Source organism: Phalacrocorax aristotelis, chromosome 20 (assembly GCF_949628215.1).
Source record: "Phalacrocorax aristotelis chromosome 20, bGulAri2.1, whole genome shotgun sequence".
NCBI lineage: Eukaryota > Metazoa > Chordata > Aves > Suliformes > Phalacrocoracidae > Phalacrocorax > Phalacrocorax aristotelis.
In genome coordinates, this window is record NC_134295.1 from 8,989,509 (window position 1) to 9,014,813 (window position 25,305).

The 25,305-nt window shown below is 55.4% G+C and overlaps 1 long non-coding RNA gene across 8 annotated transcripts in view; it reads left to right on the forward strand.

Annotated features, from left to right (window-relative positions):
* Nucleotides 1-25,305, forward strand: part of LOC142066965 (uncharacterized) — a 196,536-nt gene that overhangs the window by 148,983 nt on the left and 22,248 nt on the right. For 3 of the 8 annotated variants that reach the window (XR_012663836.1, XR_012663834.1, XR_012663839.1), the window contains exons 1-3: nt 16,963-17,249; nt 21,326-21,385; nt 22,383-23,025. This is a non-coding gene — a long non-coding RNA (uncharacterized LOC142066965). Of the gene's footprint in view, nt 1-10,466; nt 11,282-11,555; nt 11,897-13,783; nt 14,326-16,962; nt 17,250-21,325; nt 21,386-22,382; nt 23,026-25,305 lie in introns of those variants that run through there. The other 5 variants (XR_012663835.1, XR_012663837.1, XR_012663840.1 and 2 more) reach the window with 5 other exon arrangements.

Sequence of the window (25,305 nt, forward strand, 5' to 3'; positions counted from 1 at the left end):
CAGTTCATCCCCGTACATCCCAATTCCCTCCCGGTTCACTACCACTTCTTTCCCAGTTCCGTCCCATTACATCCCAGTTCCGTCCCATTACATCCCAGCACATCCCAGTTCCCTCCCAGTACATCCCAGGTCCCACCCAGTACATCCCAGTTCCCTCCCAGTACTGGGAGGGACCTGGGATGTACTGGGAGGCACTACAATGTGCGGGGATGCCCTGGGATGTACTGTGGAGGAACTAGGATGTACAGGCTTGTACTGGGTTGTACCGGGTGGAACTGGCAGGGATTTGGGATGTACCAGGATCTACTGGGATGTACTGGGATGTACTGGGAGGTAACTGTTGTGTACTGGGAGTGAACTGGGAGGGACCTGGGATGTACTGGAAGGCACTACAATGTGCGGGGATGCACAGGGATGTACCATGGAGGAACTAGGATGTACAGGCTTGTACTCGGTTGTACCGGGTGGAACTGGCAGGGATTTGAAATGTCCTAGTATCTACTAGGATGTACTGGGATGTACTGGGAGGTAACTGTTGTGTACTGGGAGTGAACTGGGAGGGAACTGTGAAGTACTGGGATGTACTTAGAGGGAACTGGGATGTACTGGGAGGGAACTGGGATGTACTGGGCTGCACTGGTAGGGAACTGGGATGTACTGGGAGGAAACTGGAATGTCCCAGTTGACACCCACTTCCCTCCCAATGCCTCCCAGTATATCCCAGTTTCCTCCCAGTATATCCCAGTTTCCTCCCAGTACATCCCAGTAAATCTCAGCTCGCTGCCAGTACATGCCAATACATCGCTGTACATTCCAGTTCTGTTCCTGTACATCCCAATACATCCCCGTTCCATGCCAGTACATCCCAGTTTCCTACCAGTTCATCCCCGTACATCCCAGTTCCCTCCCGGTTCACTACCACTTCTTTCCCAGTGCCTCCCAATACATCCCAGTTCCGTCCCATTACATCCCAGTACATCCCAGTTCCCTCCCAGTACGTCCCAGTTCCCTCCCAGTACATCCCAGGTCCCTCCCAGTACTGGGAGGGAACTGGGATGTACTGGGAGGCACTACAATGTGCGGGGATGCCCTGGGATGTACTGTGGAGGAACTAGGATGTACAGGCTTGTACTCGGTTGTACCGGGTGGAACTGGCAGGGATTTGGGATGTACTGGGATGTACTGGGAGGTAACTGTTGTGTACTGGGAGTGAACTGGGAGGGAACTGGGATGTACTGGGACGGACTGGGAGGGAACTGGGACGGACTGAGATGCACTGGTAGGGAACTGGGATGTACTGGGAGGAAACTGGAATGTCCCAGTTGACACCCACTTTCCTCCCAGTTTCCTCCCAGTATATCCCAGTTTCCTCCCAGTACATCCCAGTAAATCCCAGTTTGCTCCCAGTACATCGCAGTACATTCCAGTTCCGTTCCTGTACATCCCAATACATCCCCGTTCCATGCCAGTACATCCCAGTTTCCTACCAGTTCATCCCCGTACATCCCAATTCCCTCCCGGTTCGCTACCACTTCTTTCCCAGTGCCTCCCAATACATCCCAGTTCCGTCCCATTACATCCCAGTACATCCCAGGTCCCTCCCAGTACATCCCAGGTCCCTCCCAGTACATCCCAGGTCCCTCCCAGTTAATCCCAGGTCCCTCCCAGTACTGGGAGGGACCTGGGATGTACTGGGAGGCGCTACAGTGTGCGGGGATGCCCTGGGATGTACTGTGGAGGAACTAGGATGTACAGGCTTGTACTGGGTTGTACCGGGTGGAACTGGCAGGGATTTGGGATGTACCAGGATCTACTGGGATGTACTGGGAGGTAACTGTTATGTACTGGGAAGGAACAGGGAGGGAACTGGGATGTACTGGTAGGGAACTGGGATGTACTGGGAGGGAACTGGGACGTACTGTGAGGACACTGGGATGTACTGGTATGTACTGGGAGGGAAGTGTTATGTACTGAGGGGAACTGGGACGTACTGGGATGTACTGGGAGGGAACTGTGAAGTACTGGGATGTACTGGGAGGGAACTGGGAGGGAACTGGTATGTAGTAGGATGTACTGGGTGGGAACTGGGATGTACCAGGATGTACTGGGATGTACTGGGAGGGAACTGGTATGTACTGGGAGGGAACTGGGATGTACTGGGATGTAGTGGGAGGGAACTGGGAGGGAACTGGGATGTACTGGGAGGGAACTGGTATGTACTGAGAGGGAACTGGGATGTACTGGGACATACTGGCAGGGAACTGGGATGTACTGGGAGGGGATTGGGACGGACTGGGAGGGAACTGGGATGTTCTGGTCTGCACTGGTAGGGAACTGGGATGTACTGGGAGGAAACTGGAATGTCCCAGTTGACACCCACTTCCCTCCCAATGCCTCCCAGTATATCCCAGTTTCCTCCCAGTATATCCCAGTTTCCTCCCAGTACATCCCAGTAAATCCCAGTTCGCTCCCAGTACATCCCAGTACATCGCAGTACATTCCAGTTCCGTTCCTGTACATCCCAATACATCCCCGTTCCATGCCAGTACATCCCAGTTTCCTACCAGTTCATCCCCGTACATCCCAATTCCCTCCCGGTTCACTACCACTTCTTTCCCAGTGCCTCCCAATACATCCCAGTTCCGTCCCATTACATCCCAGTACATCCCAGTTCCCTCCCAGTACATCCCAGTTCCCTCCCACTACTGGGAGGGAACTGGGATGTACTGGGAGGCACTACAATATGCGGGGATGCCCTGGGATGTACTGTGGAGGAACTAGGATGTAGAGGCTTGTACCGGGTTGTACCGGGTGGAACTGGCAGGGATTTGGGATGTACCAGGATCTACTGGGATGTACTGGGATGTACTGGGAGGTAACTGTTGTGTACTGGGAGTGAACTGGGAGGGACCTGGGATGTACTGGGAGGCACTACAATGTGCGGGGATGCACAGGGATGTACCGTGGAGGAACTAGGATGTACAGGCTTGTACTCGGTTGTACCGGGTGGAACTGGCAGGGATTTGAAATGTCCTAGTATCTACTAGGATGTACTGGGATGTACTGGGAGGTAACTGTTGTGTACTGGGAGTGAACTGGGAGGGAACTGTGAAGTACTGGGATGTACTTAGAGGTACTGGGATGTACTGGGAGGGAACTGGGATCTACTGGGTGGAAAGTGTTGGGAACTGGGATTTACTGGGAGGGAACTGGGATGTACTGTGAGGGAACTGGGATGTACTGGGACGGACTGGGAGGGAACTGGGATGTACTGGGAGGGATCTGGGATGTACTGGGCTGCACTGGTAGGGAACTGGGATGTACTGGGAGGAAACTGGAATGTCCCAGTTGACACCCACTTCCCTCCCAGTGCCTCCCAGTATATCCCAGTTTCCTCCCAGTACATCCCAGTAAATCCCAGTTTGCTCCCAGTACATCCCAGTACATCGCAGTACATTCCAGTTCCGTTCCTGTACATCCCAATACATCCCCATTCCATGCCAGTACATCCCAGTTCCCTACCAGTTCATCCCCGTACATCCCAATTCCCTCCCGGTTCACTACCACTTCTTTCCCAGTTCCGTCCCATTACATCCCAGTACATCCCAGTTCCCTCCCAGTACATCCCAGTTCCCTCCCAGTACGTCCCAGTTCCCTCCCAGTACATCCCAGGTCCCTCCCAGTACTGGGAGGGATCTGGGATGTACTGGGAGGCACTACAATGTGCGGGGATGCCCTGGGATGTACTGTGGAGGAACTAGGATGTACAGGCTTGTACTGGGTTGTACCGGGTGGAACTGGCAGGGATTTTGTATGTACCAGGATCTACTGGGATGTACTGGGAGGTAACTGTTATGTACTGGGAAGGAACAGGGAGGGAACTGGGATGTACTGGTAGGGAACTGGGATGTACTGGGAGGGAACTGGGACGTAGTGTGAGGACACTGGGATGTACTGTTATGTACTGGGAGGGAAGTGTTATGTACTGAGGGGAACTGGGACGTACTGGGATGTACTGGGAGGGAACTGTGAAGTACTGGGATGTACTGGGAGTGAACTGGGAGGGAACTGGTATGTAGTAGGATGTACTGGGTGGGAACTGGGATGTACCGGGAGGGAACTGGGATGTACTGGGAGGGAACTGGTATGTACTGGGAGGGAACTGGGATGTACTGGGATGTAGTGGGAGGGAACTGGGAGGAAACTGGGATGTACTGGGAGGGAACTGGTATGTACTGGGAGGGAACTGGGATGTACTGGGACATACTGGCAGGGAACTGGGATGTACTGGGAGGGGATTGGGACGGACTGGGAGGGAACTGGGATGTTCTGGGCTGCACTGGTAGGGAACTGGGATGTACTGGGAGGAAACTGGAATGTCCCAGTTGACACCCACTTCCCTCCCAATGCCTCCCAGTATATCCCAGTTTCCTCCTAGTATATCCCAGTTTCCTCCCAGTACATCCCAGTAAATCCCAGCTCGCTGCCAGTACATGCCAATACATCGCTGTACATTCCAGTTCCGTTCCTGTACATCCCAATACATCCCCGTTATATTCCAGTACATCCCAGTTTCCTACCAGTTCATCCCCGTACATCCCAATTCCCTCCCGGTTCACTACCACTTCTTTCCCAGTGCCTCCCAATACATCCCAGTTCCGTCCCATTACATCCCAGTACATCCCAGTTCCCTCCCAGTATATCCCAGTTTCCTCCCAGTATATCCCAGTTTCCTCCCAGTACATCCCAGTAAATCCCAGCTCGCTGCCAGTACATGCCAATACATCGCTGTACATTCCAGTTCTGTTCCTGTACATCCCAATACATCCCCGTTCCATGCCAGTACATCCCAGTTCCCTACCAGTTCATCCCCGTACATCCCAATTCCCTCCCGGTTCACTACCAGTTCTTTCCCAGTGCCTCCCAATACATCCCAGTTCCGTCCCATTACATCCCAGTACATCTCAGTTCCCTCCCAGTACGTCCCAGTTCCCTCCCAGTACGTCCCAGTTCCCTCCCAGTACATCCCAGTTCCCTCCCAGTACTGGGAGGGACCTGGGATGTACTGGGAGGCACTTCAATGTGCGGGGATGCCCTGGGATGTACTGTGGAGGAACTAGGATGTACAGGCTTGTACTGGGTTGTACCGGGTGGAACTGGCAGGGATTTGGGATGTACCAGGATCTACTGGGATGTACTGGGATGTACTGGGAGGTAACTGTTGTGTACTGGGAGTGAACTGGGAGGGAACTGTGAAGTACTGGGATGTACTTAGAGGGAACTGGGATATACTGGGAGGGAACTGGGATGGAATGGGAGGGAACTGGGATGTAGTGGGACATACTGGGAGGGAACTGGGATGTACTGGGATGTACTGGGAGGGAACTGGGATGTACTGGGTGGAAAGTGTTGGGAATTGGGATTTACTGGGAGGGAACTGGGATGGACTGGGAGGGAACTGGGATGTAGTGTGACATACTGGGAGGGAACTGGGATGTACTGGGGTGTACTGGGAGGGAATTGTTATGTACCGAGGGGGAACTGGGATGTACTGGGAGTGAACTGTGAAGTACTGGGATGTACTTAGAGGGAAGTGGGAGGGAACTTGGATGTAGTGGGAGGGAACTGGGATTTACTTGGAGGAAAGTGGCATGTACTGGGCTGTACTGGAATGGAACTGGGAGTGAACTGTGTGTGAACTGTGTGTGAACTGGGATGTACTGTGAGGGAACTGGGAGGGAACTGGGATGTACTGGGACAGACTGGGAGGGATCTGGGATGTACTGGGAGGGATCTGGGATGTACTGGGCTGCACTGGTAGGGAACTGGGATGTACTGGGAGGAAACTGGAATGTCCCAGTTGACACCCACTTCCCTCCCAGTGCCTCCCAGTATATCCCAGTTTCCTCCCAGTACATCCCAGTAAATCCCAGTTCGCTGCCAGTACATCCCAGTACATCGCAGTACATTCCAGTTCCGTTCCTGTACATCCCAATACATCCCCGTTCCATGCCAGTACATCCCAGTTTCCTACCAGTTCATCCCCGTACATCCCAATTCCCTCCCGGTTCACTACCACTTCTTTCCCAGTGCCTCCCAATACATCCCAGTTCCGTCCCATTACATCCCAGTACATCCCAGTTCCCTCCCAGTACATCCCAGTTCCCTCCCACTACTGGGAGGGAACTGGGATGTACTGGGAGGCACTACAATGTGCGGGGATGCCCTGGGATGTACTGTGGAGGAACTAGGATGTACAGGCTTGTACTCGGTTGTACTGGGTGGAACTGGCAGGGATTTGGGATGTACCAGGATCTACTGGGATGTACTGGGATGTACTGGGAGGTAACTGTTATGTACTGGGAAGGAACTGGTAGGGAACTGGGATGTACTGGTAGGGAACTGGGATGTACTGGGAGGGAACTGGGACGTACTGTGAGGACACTGGGATGTACTGGTATGTACTGGGAGGGAAGTGTTATGTACTGAGGGGAACTGGGACGTACTGGGATGTACTGGGAGGGAACTGTGAAGTACTGGGATGTACTGGGAGTGAACTGGGAGGGAACTGGTATGTAGTAGGATGTACTGGGTGGGAACTGGGATGTACTGTGAGGGAACTGGGATGTACTGGGAGGGAACTGGTATGTACTGGGAGGGAACTGGGATGTAGTGGGAGGGAACTGGGAGGGAACTGGGATTTACTGGGAGGGAACTGGGATGTACTGGGACATACTGGCAGGGAACTGGGACGTACTGGGAGGGGATTGGGACGGACTGGGAGGGAACTGTTATGTACTGGGAGGGAACTGGGACGTACTGTGAGGACACTGGGATATACTGGTATGTACTGGGAGGGAAGTGTTATGTACTGAGGGGAACTGGGACGTACTGGGATGTGCTGGGAGGGAACTGTGAAGTCCTGGGATGTACTTAGCAGCAACTGGGAGGGAACTGGGATGTAGTGTGATGTACTGGGAGGGAACTGGCATGTACTGGGATGTACTGGAATGGAACTGGGAGTGAACTGTGTGTGAACTGGGAGTGAACTGTGTGTGAACTGTGAGGGAACTGGGATGTACTGGGAAGGAAATGGGAGAGAACTGAGATGTACTGGAGGGAACTGGGATGTAGTGGGATATACTGGAGGGAACTGGAATGGACTAAGAGGGAACTGGGACGTACTGGGAGGGAACTAGGACGCACTGGTAGGGAACTGGGACGGAACTGGGATGTACTGGGACGTACTGGGAGGGAACTGGGACGTACTGGGAGGTAACTGTTGTGTACTGGGAGTGAACTGGCAGGGAACTGGTATGTAGTAGGATGTACTGGGAGGGAACTGGGATGTACTGGGACGGACTGGGAGGGAACTGGGACGGACTGGGAGGGAACTGGGACGGACTGGGATGCACTGGTAGGGAACTGGGATGTACTGGGAGGAAACTGGAATGTCCCAGTTGACACCCACTTCCCTCCCAGTTTCCTCCCAGTATATCCCAGTTTCCTCCCAGTACATCCCAGTAAATCCCAGTTCGCTCCCAGTACATCCCAGTACATTCCAGTTCCGTTCCTGTACATCCCAATACATCCCAGTTCCATGCCAGTACATCCCAGTTCCCTACCAGTTCATCCCCGTACATCCCAATTCCCTCCCGGTTCACTACCACTTCTTTCCCAGTGCCTCCCAGTACATCCCAGTTCCGTCCCATTACATCCCAGTACATCCCAGTTCCCTCCCAGTACATCCCAGGTCCCTCCCAGTACTGGGAGGGAACTGGGATGTACTGGGAGGCACTACAATGTGCGGGGATGCCCTGGGATGTACCGTGGAGGAACTAGGATGTACAGGCTTGTACTGGGTTGTACCGGGTGGAACTGGCAGGGATTTGGGATGTACCAGGATGTACTGGGATGTACTGGGATGTACTGGGAGGTAACTGTTATGTACTGGGAAGGAACTGGGAGGGAACTGGGATGTACTGGGATGGAACTGGGATGTACTGGGAGTGAACTGGTATGTAGTAGGATGTACTGGGTGGGAACTGGGATGTACCAGGATGTACTGGGATGTACTGGGATGTACTGGGAGGGAACTGGTATGTACTGGGAGGGAACTGGGATGTAGTGGGAGGGAACTGGGAGGGAACTGGGATTTACTGGGAGGGAACTGGGATGTACTGGGACATACTGTGAGGGAACTGGGATGTACTGGGAGGGGATTGGGACGGACTGGGAGGGAACTGGGATGTACTGGGAGGGAACTGGGACGTACTGTGAGGACACTGGGATGTACTGGTATGTACTGGGAGGGAAGTGTTATGTACTGAGGGGAACTGGGACGTACTGGGATGTGCTGGGAGGGAACTGTGAAGTACTGGGGTGTACTTAGCAGGAACTGGGAGGCAACTGGGATGTAGTGTGATGTACTGGGAGGGAACTGGCATGTACTGGGATGTACTGGAATGGAACTGGGAGTGAACTGTGTGTGAACTGTGAGGGAACTGGGATATACTGGGAGGGGACTGGCATGTACTGGGATGTACTGGAATGGAAGTGGGAGTGAACTGTGTTTGAACTGTGAGGGAACTGAGATGTACTGGAGGGAACTGGGATGTACTGGGATATACTGGAGGGAACTGGAATGGACTAAGAGGGAACTGGGACGTACTGGGAGGGAACTAGGACGCACTGGTAGGGAACTGGGACGGAACTGGGATGTACTGGGACGTACTGGGAGGGAACTGGGACGTACTGGGAGGTAACTGTTGTGTACTGGGAGTGAACTGGGAGGGAACTGGTATGTAGTAGGATGTACTGGGAGGGAACTGGGATGTACTGGGACGGACTGGGAGGGAACTGGGATGTACTGGGATGGAACTTTGAAGTACTGGGATGTACTTAGAGGAAACTGGGAGGCAACTGGCATGTACTGGGATGTACTGGAATGGAACTGGGAGTGAACTGTGTGTGAACTGTGAGGGAACTGGGATGTACTGGGAGGGAACTGGGACGGACTGGGAGGGAACTGGGACGGACTGGGAGGGAAATGGGATGTACTGGGCTGCACTGGTAGGGAACTGGGATGTACTGGGAGGAAACTGGAATGTCCCAGTTGACACCCACTTCCCTCCCAATGCCTCCCAGTATATCCCAGTTTCCTCCCAGTACATCCCAGTAAATCCCAGCTCGCTGCCAGTACATGCCAATACATCGCCGTACATTCCAGTTCCGTTCCTGTACATCCCAATACATCCCCGTTCCATGCCAGTACATCCCAGTTCCCTACCAGTTCATCCCCGTACATCCCAATTCCCTCCCGGTTCACTACCACTTCTTTCCCAGTGCCTCCCAATACATCCCAGTTCCGTCCCATTACATCCCAGTACATCCCAGTTCCCTCCCAGTACATCCCAGCTCCCTCCCAGTACTGGGAGGGAACTGGGACGTACTGGGAGGCACTACAATGTGCGGGGATGCCCTGGGATGTACCGTGGAGGAACTAGGATGTACAGGCTTGTACTGGGTTGTACCGGGTGGAACTGGCAGGGATTTGGGATGTACCAGGATCTACTGGGATGTACTGGGATGTACTGGGAGGTAACTGTTATGTACTGGGAAGGAACAGGGAGGGAACTGGGATGTACTGGTAGGGAACTGGGATGTACTGTGAGGGAACTGGGACGTACTGTGAGGACACTGGGATGTACTGTTATGTACGGGGAGGGAAGTGTTATGTACTGAGGGGAACTGGGACGTACTGGGATGTGCTGGGAGGGAACTGTGAAGTACTGGGATGTACTTAGAGGGAACTGGGATGTACTGGGAGGGAACTGTGAAGTACTGGGATGTACTGGGATGGAACTGGGATGGAACTGGGATGGAACTGGGAGGGAACTGGTATGTAGTAGGATGTACTGGGTGGGAACTGGGATGTACCAGGATGTACTGGGATGTACTGGGAGGGAACTGTTATGTACTGGGAGGGGACTGGGATGTACTGGGATGTACTGGGAGGGAACTGGGATGTACTGTGAGGGAACTGGGATGTACTGGGACATACTGGCAGGGAACTGGGATGTACTGGGAGGGAATCGGGATGTAATGGGAGGGAACTGGGATGTATTGGGAGGGAAGTGTTATGTACCAAGGGGGAACTGGGACGTACTGGGATGTAGTGGGAGTGAACTGTGAAGTACTGGGATGTACTGTGAGGGAACTGGGATGTACTGGGAGGGAACTTTGAAGTACTGGGATGTACTTAGAGGAAACTGGGAGGCAACTGGCATGTACTGGGATGTACTGGAATGGAACTGGGTGTGAACTGTGTGTGAACTGGTAGGGAACTGGGATGTACTGTGAGGGAACTGGGATGTACTGGGACGGACTGGGAAGGAACTGGGACGGACTGGGAGGGATCTGGGATGTACTGGGCTGCACTGGTAGGCAACTGGGATGTACTGGGAGGGAACTGGGATGTACTGGGCGTCGCTGGGAGGGAGCTGGGATGTACTGGGATCCATACTGTGTGGCATGTTGGTCATTACTGGGACGCACTGGTCTATACGCGCGGGCTGATATCTGACCCCTCTGGCCCCACCCACCTTTGCGACAGGCCCCGCCCCCTGGCGAGGGCCTGGTGGGGTGGGGCCGTGCTCGTGTGCTCCCCAGCATCCCCAGTTAGCAACAGGTCCCACCCCCTGGTGACAGCCTGGGGGTGTTGCTGGTGCTGCCTGGCCCCACCCTCCATAGCAACAGGCCCTGCCCTTGGTGATGGCTCCAGGGGCATTGCCAGCGTCCCTTTGGACACACCCCCTTAGTGACAGGCCCCACCCCCCGGCAACGGCCCGGGGGGCGGTGCCGGCTCTCTCCCCTTAGCGACAGGCCCCACCCCCCGGCAACGGCCCGGGGGGCGGTGCCGGCTCTCTCCCCTTAGCGACAGGCCCCGCCCCCCGGCAACAGCCCGAGCCTGTGTTTGCTCCGCTCGGGGGGCTCGGTTTGGGTGTTTTCTCTCCCCCCTCCCTCCCGTGCCGGGAACTCCAGGCGGCTCTCGTACGGCTCCCGGGGCCTTCACCCCCCGGGGGGCTCGGCCCGCCCCTTTCGCGGGGCGCTGTGGGAAGGGCGGGGGCGGGGCCCGGGGGTCGAAGAGCCCCGGCTCTGGCCCTGGGCTTCTCTGGCGTCGGTGCTCCCGTGTTCCCTCGGGCGGTCGCAGCTTTGGGGCTGTCTCAGCCCCCCGGGCAGGCGTGCTCTGGCGTTTAGAGAAGCGGAGGCGTTGCCTGAGGTAAGGATTCCAGAGCTTGGCACTCTTTGGCGGCATCTGTACTAGAAAGGTCCCTTGTGGCCTGCTTTGCTTTTTTTCTCCCAGGATGCTGTTTTGGGCGCTGAGGGGGCGGTGAGACGGTTTAGTGGTATGGTGTTCTGTTTGGGGTTTGGTTTTTGCTTTGCTGTTTTTTTTTCCCCCTCGTGAGATCATTTTATTGTGCTGCTGCAATTCCTGTCTTTCCTGAACCCGGAACCTTGGGGGTTTTCACTAGTTGTGCCGTTCACTGTTTCAGGTGTTGCCTTGGCCTCTCAACAGCCGTGGCACAACCTGCAGCGATGCTGCCTCTCCAGGCCCCCGCAGGCCCCGCTTTCTTGTCCAGCCAGGCGGGAAAGCGTGGTTGTTGCAGAAACAGCTACGCCCTGCGACTCCTCCTCAGGTTGTTGGCTCGGCCCCAACAGCGTACAGGCTGCTGAGGTCACCGCCTCCGCGCGGGACGCAGGCGGCCCGGAGAGCTTTACCCCGCGCCATTTCCGTCCCCTCTGGGCAGCAGCGGAGCTGCCGCCGCTTCAGGCGGCCGCTTTCTCGAGGGCGAGGAGCTGGGATGACAACGGGCCGCTGCAGACTCTGGTCAGGGTAAGAGGCTGTTCCCTGGGGAGCCGGCGCAGGGGGAGCGGAGGTACGCACGGGCACTTGTCGGTGCCCCTGGCCGGTAAAGGGAAGGTTAAACTGTTAGAGTGCAAATAAATACATATTATTTAGGGAGGAGTCGTGACTAAATTTAATCACACCTATTACTGAACAAACCAGGCAGTCATTATTCCTAATCTGTAGTTAAAAAAAATAAAGGCAGTCCTTTTTTATGCCATAAATAGAGTTGCGAGTCATTAATAGCTCAATCTAAATACAGCCGTTACTAAATGAACTGCAGGCATTAATGACTCCTGATCAGAAACAAAATAAGGAAATTTTCGAATCTAGAATGAAAATCGACCCGGAAAGCTAAATTGGGAGCGGGTAGTACTGAAATTGTAACAGGGCTGTTAGAAAGTTCAGAGGCAGCGACAGCTCCTGCTTCCAACCCAAGCAGTAAACGAAGCTTTAGGTTCTTAAATGAAGAGAAATAAAGGTGAGCTGTTAAACAGTGGCTGGGGTCAAGCGTAGCTATTAAGAAAATTTGCAGGTACGGGTGATTCCTGAGCAGAACTAACAATTCCAGAAGATTTAGATTTAAAAACTACAGAGCTAATGGAGTGCCACAACCGCCCGGATGTAACTGCAGCCGCTTTGGGGGAATGCCCCAGCCCCCCCAGCCACCGCTATTAATTACTGCCAAGGAGAGCGAAAGTGAAAGTAGAAGCAGTGCAGGTGAAGTGTGAGCAGTACGCTTTTTCCTAAGTCATCTCTTCGTGTCAGGAGAGGAAAGAAAATGGAAAGATGTTTGCAGGGGGTCTGTGCTGGGTTACCTGCGCGTCTCTTCCGTGCGTCCTTGAGGAGACATTTAGCTCCTGTTGGGCGCTCGCAGGTGGAGACAGGGCGAGCTGGAGGCAGGATCGGTGCCGGCACTGATAAAGGGATGGGCAACGAGCGGAGAGAAGAGGGGGCAAGGGCTGAAAAAGGGTCACCGGTTCTGCAGGGAAGGCAGCGGGATGTGACTCGGCAACCGCTCTGACGAGCGCAGGGTCATTCGCTGCGATGAAGTCAGGGTCTGCGGCTGGCCCGGAGAGGCAGCAGAAATCCCAAACTCTTTGCAGGGATACCGGCCAGATTAGGGCAACACCTGAACAGTAAAACCATTTAGGGGAAGCAGAGCTGGGCTGCACCGCGTGGCCAACCTCCCTCTTCTCCGTGAGTCCCAAAGGGGCAGCTCCAAGAATGTGCTGAGAATTCATCCCTTGCGCTAAAAATGAGACGCAAGTAGCACCCACCCGTGAATTTTATTTTCTCTCTCGCTCTGCGGCTCCTGCCTGCTTGTCTCTCCTCAGTGCTCACCTGCACCTGTGCTCGGATGGGGCAGCTGAGGGAAGGTGCTGCCATCTCCCCAGCCCCGGCGGACCGCCCCTCAGCTGTGTCCTCTGTCAGGGAGCGTCGTCATCTCTCCTGCCTCCCAGAGCGTGTCCTGTAGTGGCAGACGCGCGGGCTTTTCCCTGCACGCGCATACGGGAAGGGAAGGGAAGGGAAGGGAAGCACAGTGAGAGCTGGGCTTGTCAAAGAGTAATGGGGGTGGTGGGAAGCGTAGCTAGAACCGGAGAGCTACAGCGCAAAAGCGAAGCGGACGGGACACAAAAGTAAAATGGTGCACAGGAATGCTGAGGAGAGAACTCCCGCAGCACACAGGAAATCAGTGTCAGAATCTATTGTCTTCTGACTGCCAAATTAAAAATAATGGCACGCTTTGCAACGCTAAGCTCGCTCTAATCGTCTGAACTGTTTCTTTCCAACCCCCACCGCCCCCAGCACACCGCTCAGCCTCCTCAGCCTGAAATGCCTTGTTTTCCTTCTTTTTTTTTTTTTTTATGACAGGGCAACTTCTGTTCCCGAGGTGGTGCCTACGGTACAGCTATCTCTTCGAAGACAGTTTGGTTTAGGTCAGAGAATGTTGAGCCTGGACTGAATCAGCCTCTGTTTCTATTTCTGGAAATCGTCGGTCCTGTGCATCAAGCCCGGAAAAAAGGAAATATGAACCAAAGGACGTGGGGCCTGCAGGGCTAGGAAATTATTTGAGAAGAGGTTCAGTGGGGAAATGACTCTTTGTCTGTGGGGCGTCCAGGCAAGCAACCCAGCTGCTAGAAAGCGGCGCTGTCCCCAGGATGGCCTCGGCGGTCCCGTCGGAGTCGGGGGAACAAGGACAAGGCAGGGTGAAGCATCTGACCTGCCGTGTGGAACGTGACTGTACAAAGCACGTGTGATGCACTGCAAGTTTACTTGTTTAAACTGTGAGTTAAAGAAGGTGTGCGGTTGCTTTGTAAACAGCCGACGCTCTAAAGCTACACCCATCTAACTGCTAGCTGTATTAAATCTATCGTATTGCTGTTTCTGCATTAAAAAATAAAAAAGAAAAAAACCAACACACCTATGTAAGCACTTCTAAGTACAACGGAAAACCACTGTTTAACGCGTGGCATGTGTGGGTTGTTTTTTTGGGGTGGGAGGGTGGGGTGTATGACAAAAACCTGCGAGAGACACACGCACATACGCACATGTCATGTTTAGCGCTCACCTAAACCCAAAAAAGAAAATCCACTCTTTATTTTGCAGCATTAGCATTAGCTTCCAGCGCACAGCCTGAGCGCACACCTCTGCTCTCACCGTCTGCTCCCTCTTCAACCGTGTGTGGCTGTCATCAGCTTGCACAGGCTTTGCTCGTGCAAGTTTCCGCGACAGCTTACGAGAAGGCAGGGAAACCAACCCAGCAAGACGCGTAGTGCCTTCCTCTATGGGCTCCGTCCAGCCTTTGTTAAAATGAGCAGAAAAGAAATCTGCTGCTGCCTTTACCCTGACTGACTCTTACAGAGAGCATCTGACTTGACCCGCAGCAAAGCGATGCCCCAGGCAGCAGCACGTATTGGCGCGGACCGCGGTTTCACCCACCTGTTTTACTGGGCCGGTCCTTTCCCACGGCCGATGCCGCAGATGTGGCGCGCCCCACCCCCAAACCTCTTTACGAGGGTTCCCTGGGCTCTGCAAGTCGCCTGCTGGACGTGTTGCTGATTCAGGCACGGGCAAAGTCAGCTTCTTCGCTGGCCTCGGGCCAGGGCAGCCACGTACTCGAGGGAAACTCAGAATATCTCCAGCGAGATCTCACCGGGAGGCTGGGACCTCGTCAGTAGGGGAGAAAGCCAAGCGACTGACACTGAAAGGGAGCTCTTTGCTAGGCTGTAGATCGTAAAGTTAACAAAGAAAACAAACCTGCCTTTTTAAAAATGCCCTCTTTTGAGTCTGCCACATTTGATACGGATTTTTTAAATTGCAGGGTATATCTCCTACAGGCCTCATGCAAAGGGAAGTGAGTACCTCTGGCTCTCAGGACAAGGGGGTCCCTCAGGAGCCCAGGTGCTCACGCCAGCCGGCATCTGGCACAGCACAGGGCAGGAGCTTTGGCAGTAGTACGTGAGCTGAGAATGAGAGTCAGGCAGCACTGCGCGCTTCTCCTGTGAGCCGCCGAGGCTCGCGCGCTGTACCTTCCACAAATAAAAGGCCAGAAGAGTCAGCATTTCTGCTAGTTCCAGCCTCATCCGTACCCTCGTCGGTGTAGCTGTAAGCAAGTGTCCCGTAGCGACTGGGAGCGTGGCAGCTGGGCTTCCTGCGCTGTCTTAGGTTGTGCCCTTGGAGAGACCCTTCTCCGAGCCCCGGGGTGGGTGGGCTGCGGTGCCGTTCAACGCTGAATAGGCACGAAGGCCTATAAACAAAATGTATTTATATCGCACCCATACCCGGCAGCCAACCGCCGCTTTATTTACGTATTCTGCACCTCCTGCCGACGCTTTTAAACTTAGCCGATATTGCCGCAGTTTTCACTGACGGGGCAGGGGGCTGCCACGCTGCAGGGGGAGTGTCTGGGTGTCTCCCACGGACACAGACGTCCTCAGCTGGGTAGGGACAGGGTGAGAGCTGGAACAACTCTGCTGACATGTAAGAGCCGTCCCAGGGCAAGGCTCCTCGGTCTGGGGGCTGAAAGGCGAGCCACGCTGGGTGGTTGGTGTGGGAGTTGTGGAGCAAGTAGGGGGAAAAAAAACCAACAAGAAAAAACCATCCAAATGTTTCACAGCAGGTAGAAAGCTAGGCAGAAAGCAAACTGAATGCTGTAAAGACAAAAGCCGAAAGCCAGCTATGGACTGTACAAAAAGAGTCAGTGCCACGGAAGGAGGTTATTTCTTCAACTGACCATAGGAGGCTTTTTGTGAGAAAACACAACACCTTTCTGCTACGGCGCGGTACCGCAGCAGTAATGGGCCAGAGCGTGCGAGCGCCTTTGGCAGGATCGGTAACGGCCGGGGCACGGCCGAACGGCCAGCCCACCTTCCGCACAAGGAAAACACCATTCCCCTGGAACGCCACGCAGACCCAGGACAGGTAAGGCGGAGGCCGAGCCCAGGCGCCCCCATTGCCAAGGACCACCTTGGCCTTGCAGCGTCTCACGCTTCGGGGTGTTTTGCAGGCCGTGGCTAAGCTCAGGCCCCCTGCTCGTGGCTGCCCCCGGTCGCCCGGCGCCGGTCGGGCCCCAGCCCCCAGCGCGGTGCGGCGCAGAGCAGTGACCCAGCAGGGCGGCCCCCCGGGCCCCAGCCCCCCCCCCCCCCCCGCCTGCGGCCAGGCCCGGCGCCCGCCGGCCCCTTCCTCCTCTGCCCGCTCCCGTCGCAGACGGCTCGGTATGTGTCACGAGCGGCAGCCCCGTTCAGCAGCTCTCGGAGGGCGCGCGGCTGTGCCCGGCCGTGACCGGGGCCCGCAGGGGTTTCCCGCTCGCTCCGAGAAGGCGCTGGCCCCGAGCCGGGGCGTCCCGCCCCGCCCCGCCCGGCCCTCGGCGCCCTCGCGAGCTGAGCGCGGCCCGGCCAGCAGGGGGCGCTGGCGCTCACCGGCTGGGCGCGGGGGCGGTCCGGCGCGGGGGCGGGGCCGGTGGGGGCCGCTCCTTCCGGCCGCCCTTTAAGGGCCGCCCCGCGGGGCTCGGGCTTTCGGTGGCGCGTGCGCGTCGGAGCGGGGGCGGGAGCGGTGCGTGTGGAGGCCGAAGGGCCGGTGCATGGGGCGGCCGGGTCGCGAGGCGTCCCTGTGCGGTGCCGGGGCCCCTCTGCGGCCCGGCGTGGGAAGCCCGCGGCCGGCGGAGCCTGCTCGGAGCTGGGCGGGGAGCGCCGCGGCGGTCCGGCCGCCGGCAGCCATCCCCTGCGGTGGCCGGCAGCCCCTCGGGACGCCTGGAGGCCTGGCGGTGCCCGAGCCTCGCCTGCGGCAGCCGCCTGAGAGAGCAGCGCGGCCGTGTCCGGGGGCCGGAGAGCGCTGGTGGGTGAGTTCGGGCAGCGGGTGGGTGTCCGTGTGAGGTGAGGCCTGGCGCGGGCCGGGGGGTATCTCCGTGCGGGTCGGGCCGGGGGCGGGGCGGGGGCCGGGCCCCGCAGAGAAGCCCCGGTCGGGCATCGTTCGCTTTTCCACAATGTAGGGCTCTCCCCGGTTATTTTTTGTGTACTGTGTTTTGGGTCACCTGAAAGCCTTTGGCCGGTTACGTTTGGTGCGGGGAGATGGCAGGTCTGGAGCCTGAAAGATCTCTGGTGGGGGGTGGGGGAGGTATTTCTTGCCTTAAAACTCTGAGCCCACCTCGTGTGTCATGTCGTGAGTCTCGTGACTGTGGCAAATGGCTGAGTCGGGCGTTTTCTGATAACTAACTTCTGAACGTGTGCGTGTGTAGGCACGGGGAGATTTGTGCAGTGTGACGGAGCCCCTTGTGCTTCTGTGCTAATGTCTACCTGTTCTAGACCTCCAGAGTTGGAAAGCCTTTGTTTAGTGCCTAGTTGTGCCTGCGTAACAAATGTTTTAGCTGCTGATGGGTTATACCTCTGCTGCGAACTTCTTGCTGGGTGGCTTGATTGTTTCTGGTTGTCCGTGTAAATCTAGGCAGCTATTTTCTGCCCGGTGGTGAAGCCTATCGCTTTGGATAACAAAGGGCAGGAGTGCAATAAAGAAAAAGGTGATTCGTCTGCTGCAGCTCCTTGGAAACAATTCGTTCCTTATTTTCTGCCCTTGGGCAGGCGTTGTGCTTTCCAGATAATGCAGCCTCTCCTGTGCCTGTCCACGCCGTGCATTTTGTCCTGCCCTTGCTTGAAAAGGCTCTCCTTGCCTTCCTCCCCTCTGCTGCAGTTGCCTTAATCTCTCGCTGCTGCTGCTGCTGCTGCTGGAAGAGGGATAAAGGGAGTGTTGTCGATCGGGTTGTTAAAAGCTTTTTCGCGGGCTGTAACGCGCGGGAAAGGGGGGCCGGGGGGGAGGATCAGTTTGCGGGGAAAATGGGAAACCAACATCACCTTCCCCTCCTACGGCGCAGCCCGGCCGCACGGCTCCCCGGGGATGCCCCTGCCCGCGGGTGTACCGTGTGTGCGCCCCCCGCGTGGGGCGGGGGACGACGACACCCCCCCACACACCGTCGGCGGCACTGGGGCAACCCCTGCCCCAGGGCTCCGCGCTCGTACCCGGCTCTCCCCGCTCCGGCACGGCACGGGGCTGGACGCACCGAGAAGACCCCGGAGCGGCTTCTCGCGTCCGGGCGAGAACAGGGCCCGGCCCCGAGCAGCAGAGCGGGCACCGCCGGTAGCTCGGAGGAGCGGGGCCGGCTCGGCTCGAGGCGTCAGAGCGAAAAGGGACGAGAACCGTCCCGGAGCGTCCGGGGGTTGGGGGGGTTGGCGGATGGTCCGGTGGCCGGGTTCGGCTCCGTGCCGGGCCGTGGGGCAGCCGGAGCCGCGCCAGAGCAGGTGAGGAGCCGCATGGCCGGGCGCGCTGTGGGTCGGCGGGTTTGGGCTGTGGGGTCTCCCGGTCCGCGGAGCCCCCGGGGGGGCGGCGGGGTGCGGGCAGCAGCGGCCCCGGGCCGAGCGCTGTCGTGGGTCGGTGGTTGGGTTTTGGGGCCGAGCCCGTGCCCGTCCCCGGGGAGTAGGGGCAGCCCCACCCGGCTCTCGACTGCTCCTCGTCGGGGTCGGGCGGCGGCGGCGGCGACCCCGGCGGGGGCTCCTGCGGTGCCGGGCGGGTCCCCCCTTGCCCGCGAGGCAGGCAGGGACCCCGGCTGCTGCCGCCGCGGTTTGCTGGAGGCGGGCCGGGCCCGGCCCCCTGTGGGGTTGGGGTGCGGGCCCGGCGCTGCCGGGGAAACGAGGCCTGCGAGAGCAGGAAGAAAGCGCTGCCGGGCCGGTGCTGGGCTGCCCCGCCGGGGTGCGGGGCCGGGCCCGCGCAGTTCAGTTCCCAAGGCCTCCCCGACAGTGCCCGCGTGGGCCGTGGGGGTGCAGGGCTGCGGGGTGGCTGCGCTCTCCGCGGCCCTGAGCGTTGCCCGTGGGGACTGCGGAGGGGGCCAGGACGCAGCCAGGTTCAGCTGGTTTGGTCCCTGAGCGTGGAGAGCACAGCTCTTCTGTTCCTGGGCCTTGAGAGCAGGCTCCTGTGGCTGACGCCGGGGCCCTGAAACAGATCGAGTCGTGCGTTTTGAGGGCCTGAGCGAGGGGACTAAGTGGTGTGGTTTTGGGCTGAGGAGCAGAGGTCAAGTGCTGCGCTTTTGGGACTTGAGAACAGGCTCAGCAGCTGGGCTTTTTGGCTCAGAACCGGTCCCAAAGTGAGCTGGTTTGGGGGCCAAAAGCAGAAGCCGGTTTGGCTGCTTGTGGGGGTGGCGTGGGGGCATCGGGGGCTGCAGGGGAAAGCAAGGGTTGGGCAGGGTACGAGGACCCTCCCCGGAGGTGGGGGTCCGGTCACATCGGACCCCGAAGTTCGGGAGGCCGGCATGCACCAGAGCGAACTCGCCACCTGAGGCGGGTCTCTGGAGGAAGGGTGCTTTTTGGATCCAGCGCAGCGCACCCTCTTTGGGTCCAGCTCTTCATTCTGCGCTGCTTAGAAGAGTTATTAACCAATTAATTAAACATACAAACTAAGTCACAACAGCTCTATCGGCTCCATCGTGGTTTGGAGCTCTGAATCGGTTTCATTTGGTGTCTAACACATTTTTTCCCCGAGGAGAGGCTACGTTTCAAGTTAATTAGTTTTCTCACAAGTGTGTCAGTCGATAAAATTGAGTTACGATTATTAAAACCACAAAGGTGACAGGAGTCTCACGGATCGGGTCTATTTCTGAAAATGTATTCATCCCATGCAAATGTCATCGGGATACAGATCATCTGCACTTCATGCTCTGACAAGACAAGATGCTGAGACAGGGATGAGCTCCAAAAGGACTACTGAAAAGAAAAAAAACCCAGGCACTTCATGAAGTCATGGGGGGTTTTTTTGTTTGCATTTGGGGGGGCGGGGTGGCTTTAACAAAAGAGTGCAGTGTTGGCTGGCAGCAGCCTGCAGAGCATTTTTGCTGCCTGATCTCTCCTGTTCTTCTCTTCCACTCCTCTTTCAGGGCTGTAATTGTCATTTGGATAGTTTTAGAAGAGCAGTTAAGTTCCTCGCCTGTGTCTCAATGTGCTGGTAATACCAGGAAGGTGAATGCTTGAACCGGTCGGGCGGGTGGGAGTAACTTGGCTGCAGGTAGAACTTCTGAGGGAAGACCAGCAAAACCAGGAAGCAAATAGCAAGTTCCCAAAAAATGTGCGGGTGTCAAACACATAAAAGTTTTATTGCCGAATGTTTTGTTTTTGGCAATATGTTCCAAATGCCTATTTTTGGTAAACATAACTTTTCAGGAGATTCAGGGTTGTGTGTGGCAAAACATGTCCCTCTGTTTTTGTGTCCTGCCGCACAAACGGCCGGCGGCAGGGCTCTCGTTCCCTGCTCTCGCTATTGCCACAGCAGGGCTGCGATATTTAGACCTAAGGGATGGGTTTAGGAATGGAAGGAGAGAGAACGCCTGTGTTCTGTAAGGGCTATGAATGCTGACCCTTTGTCTCCGTCTGCTGCTTTTCCTGTGCGGGTGATGAAGCTGTTTTACTTTTCTCTGTTGTTCCAGGTCTAAATAGCTGCGAAGCTGTCGCCGCTGTGGGTGCGCAATTTGTGTTGCTGTGTTTCTGTGGAGTTCTAGCTACGGCTCGCTTCTAGTGTGGCCAAGCGTCAAGGTAGGGCTTTCAGTTTAAAGCTTCAGAAGCGCTGCGCGCCGAGATGGGTGTAGGTGAAACTGCTGTTGCGCCTGCAGCTGTGCTCGCAGGGATGCTGGGTGGCTCCGCATCAAACCGGCGAGGTGCGCGTGGACCTCCGTCGGGCTGCGCCCTGGGTGCGCGAGCGTGCCGTGTTTTTGCTGTTCCGGCTTGTATGTGCGAGGGCTTAACGTTTGATTTAATGCATTTCCTTTAACGGCAGGCTGTAGTTGGGCTCTAGATGGTATTCCTACGTGGGCGCAGGAGCTGTGGAATGGTTAAGCTGTTGCTGTGCCTCCAGGTGACTTGTTCAGTAACACTGTTTTTCCAGGTGCAGATGGATGAGTCGTGCAGGGCAACGGAGGAGAGCCCAGGGGAGCGCTGTAAGAAGGTGAGTCTGTGTGTAGTACTGGAGGGAAGATGTGACTGATGGCTATAGGGCTCCATTACGGGTTTTACTCTTTTTTTTTTTTTTTTGTGATCCGAGGGTGCTAAGCGATGAGCCGAGCGTGATGTGGGCCCTGGAGGTGAGTCAGGCAAGGTGACCGGTGCTTGGTGGGCTGGAGTAGGTGTTCTTTTTCAGGTTATTCAGGGTTTTTTCTCCTTCTCTTCACTTTCCCATCCCAATTTGGGGCCGATTCCCTCAAACGGGGACTTCCCCCTGTGGGGCTGCTTATGCAGCCTGGGAGCTGCTGCGTGGGCACAAAAATACCTCAAGCCCCTTGACTCTGGGCCTGCAATGAGGGGTGAAAAAAGAGAAAGAATTCTGGTGGAAAGAAAACAACTTAGGGCTTCTGGGAAAGCCAACTCCAGCTGGATTTGTGCGGCTGGAAAGGAAAAAAAAGGGGGTGGGGGGAAGGAACAACCACCTAAAAGCACCCACCAACCATTCTCATGCACAAAACCGAAAGTGAAAATGACCATTTTTTGTAGGGCAAAAGCACAAAAAATCCCCACAGAACTCAGTAGTTTGGAAAAGCAACCCCAATTATTACATTATGTAAAGAAGGCGGGGGAAAAAAAAAAGAAAACCAAACCAAAACCCGATCACAACCCTGATGCCACATGCCTACAAGCAGTTCCTGGGGCTTATTCTGTGGGGGTGGGAACCCAACCTTGTTCCCCAGGTTTGCTGTGCTGCTTCTCCTCCCTCGAGACACTTTGCTGTTTGGTGCAGAGGCAATGAACGGTGCTGCTGGGGCTGCGAGGGGGAAAGGTGCAGAGGAATAGAAGCTCTGTGGATGCAGCCAAGTTACGGTTTCTGGATGGTATTAATCGAGAAGAGTAATTCAGAGAATGCTGCTGCCCAGCGACCAGAATTGGGTACTGAGCCCGGGAGCCGCGCACGCGCGGTGGCGTCCCTGTGATCCCCATTGCTCTCTCCGCAGGTAACAGCCCTGCGATGCTGCGGTGCCTGCGAGGTGATGCCGCCGTGCTCATTGCTGCTTCCTGGTAAGGAAAGGCCTCCTCTGCTCTTGCTGCAGCGTGGTGGTGTGTCGGACACGATTCCCTGTGTCGGGTGAGGCCTAGGGCTGCCGGCGAGGTGAGCGAGCCCCTTTGGTGGGTGCAGGGGTGTCTCCTTGTGTGCCTGTACTACTGGGGCTGGTGGGATGGGAAGCTTCGAATGACCCGCCGAGGCAGGCTTCTGGTATGCTAAAGGCGAGCGGGTGAGGGCAGCCCTAGGAGTTACCCGGAGCTGATAGAAGGGAAGAGGGAAAGGAGGAGGAGGATGGTGACCTTTTCCCCCTGCCCAGGGTGCAGAAGATGGCCGACTCCCCAGCTCACCAGAGCTCCCCCTCAGCCTCCCCTGGCCCCCCTTGACCCATGTGGCTGCCCCCAGCTCCAGCACAAGCAAGCTAGGCTACGTGCCTAGGAAGCCTCATCTCGTAAGAGCTGTAAGACACCCACGTATTCTCTTCAGGTGGAGGACGGCCTAGAGTGTGGAGCTGCAGAAGAGGCAGGGAGGAGAGAAGGGGAAAGAAGCATCTGAACGGCTAAATTGTGCCAGCAGCGCTGAGAGCGAGAGTCGCGGTGAGTCCTGGGCCACTGGGGCCCCGTTGCCTCTCTTGTGCGTCCTGGGCCCTCCCTGTCTCTCCCCTGGCCCCCTCTCTTTCCTTACCTGCTGCAAAATTTACTTTTTTTTTTGTGCCCCCCCCCCCCCGCACCTTCTTTCTCCATCTCGCTCTGAGTGGCTCCCTGCCTCCCCGTCTTTTCAGTCCTCCCTCTCTCTGTCCTGTAGCCTGTGGCTCCTTTGTCTTTCTCTGCCTCTCTCTGCCTGGCTCTGGCTCCGTTTTTTTTTTTTTATTCCTCCTGCTCTGTCCTGTAGCCTGTCGGTGTTTTGTCTTTCTCTGGCTCTCTTGATCTGACTCCCTGTGTTACCGAAAAACGCGTTAAAATCGGAAACGACTCCTCAACACCAATTTAGTATTAAAGAGCAGGCATTCTTTATTCGCGGCGCCGGATGCACGGGGGATCGCTCCTCCTGGCGTGCGTACCTCATGCACCTTTCCCGTACAATTTGTAGATCAATGTTTTATGTATTCATACATATTCATTATTGTCCTGTCTGCTGATTGGTACAAACTTGCTCGTTCCGTATGTAAATCGCTGCGCAGGCTCGGTTGTCCTCTTCCGTTGTTCTCTTCTGTTACTTGGGTCGGTGGTGGTCTGTGAGTCGGTGGTCGCGATCTCCCCCTGCCAGAATTACCTTTTAGCTTCTCGGCTCTTAATCTTGGCAGTCTTGGCTAGTTTTCTCAGTCCGCTAAGCGAAACCGCGTTTTGTCATCCTTTTCTGACAGAAGCACGTTGTCTGTTGTTCTGTTCGCATTAACGATCGCCTAGGGACTAAAATGCAGATCAACAGATACGCTGATTCGTACGCTCCATGTTCCCGTAATGGAACACCGTCTCTGGTTGATTTCATCGCTTTGGTTACATTTCCCCCGTATGGAAGTTCTGAAATAATAATTTTCTCAATACTTCCATCCTAGATCAATAATATTCCACTATGTCAGTTTAGTGTTTGCTTCATGTTCTGAAATTTTTCACTTGATTGTGGTCTCCAGGGTGTATGCAGGTCCCATTTTCTACCCAAAATTTTATTAATTTGTTGAACTACCTCTGCAAAAAAATGTGTTGCTCTATCAGAGGACGTTCCCGTTGGCACTCTAAATCTTGGTATTATTTCTTTCAGCAACGTTTTAACTACTACTCTAGCTTTGTTGGTGCAGCACGAGAAAGCTTCTGGCCATCTAGAAAATTTGTCAATCAGCACTAACAAATACTGCTATATCTATTTTGTCTGGGTAACTCAGAGAACTTAATTTGCTAATAATTTCCGGGAGAATTTTTTGTTTTGTTACTCCTAAAGGTTGTTTCCTTTGGTTCAGGGGATTATTTCTAGGACAGATTGGACACTTAGCTACTATGGGTTTAACTATTCTTGTCACGCCTACACACGCTACAGATGTTTTTAAACTCAAAACCGTAGCGTCTACACCCTAATGTGTTTGCTCATGGTTTTCTTTTGCAAGTTCTGTCATAACTTGTGGGGTTGTTATTATTATTACTTGTTTTTCTGGTGTTACCTACCATCTCTCTGTGTTTTGTGATGCTTCCAATTGTTCTGCTAATTGCTCATCCAATTTATTATATCTCGGTTTCAACTTTGGAATTCTGATCTGTTTTACTGGTACTAGCGCAAGGATACCTTGCTCTGCAGTCCTCTTTGCAGCTTTATCGGTCAGTCGTTTGCTTATGTTTACAGCCGTCTGGCCAAATTGATGAGCTTTGCAACGCTTTACCGCCGCTTCTTTTGGTTTCTGCACGTCTTCCGGAAGTTGGAGAACTTCTTCTTTATGCTGTATTGATGATTCTTGGGCTGATGGCAGTCCTTTCTCTTTCCCAATAGCTCCATGATCGTGGATCACACCAAATGCACGTTTGGAATCAGTCTAGATATTTATCCTTTGTCCTTCTGCCATTCGCAGAGCTCGCTTCAATGCTACCAATGCTGCTTTCTGTGCTGAGGTGTTTGCAGGCAGCACCCCTGACTCCATTCCCTCGGTGGCGATAACGGCAGCATATCCGGCCATTCGCTTCTCTTCTCGCCCAGAGCTTCTTCCATCTGTAAACAACTCCAGATCAGGATTTTCCCAGAGGTTTGTGTCTCAGGTCTGGTCTGCTGGAATAGACTTGTTCAATAGTTAGCAAGCGATGGTGATCGAAATTGTCCGTAAGGTTTTCTGTTGTTAAAAACATAGCAGGATTCAGTATAGCAGTAGTCTTCGATTCCACATCGTCTTGTTCTAA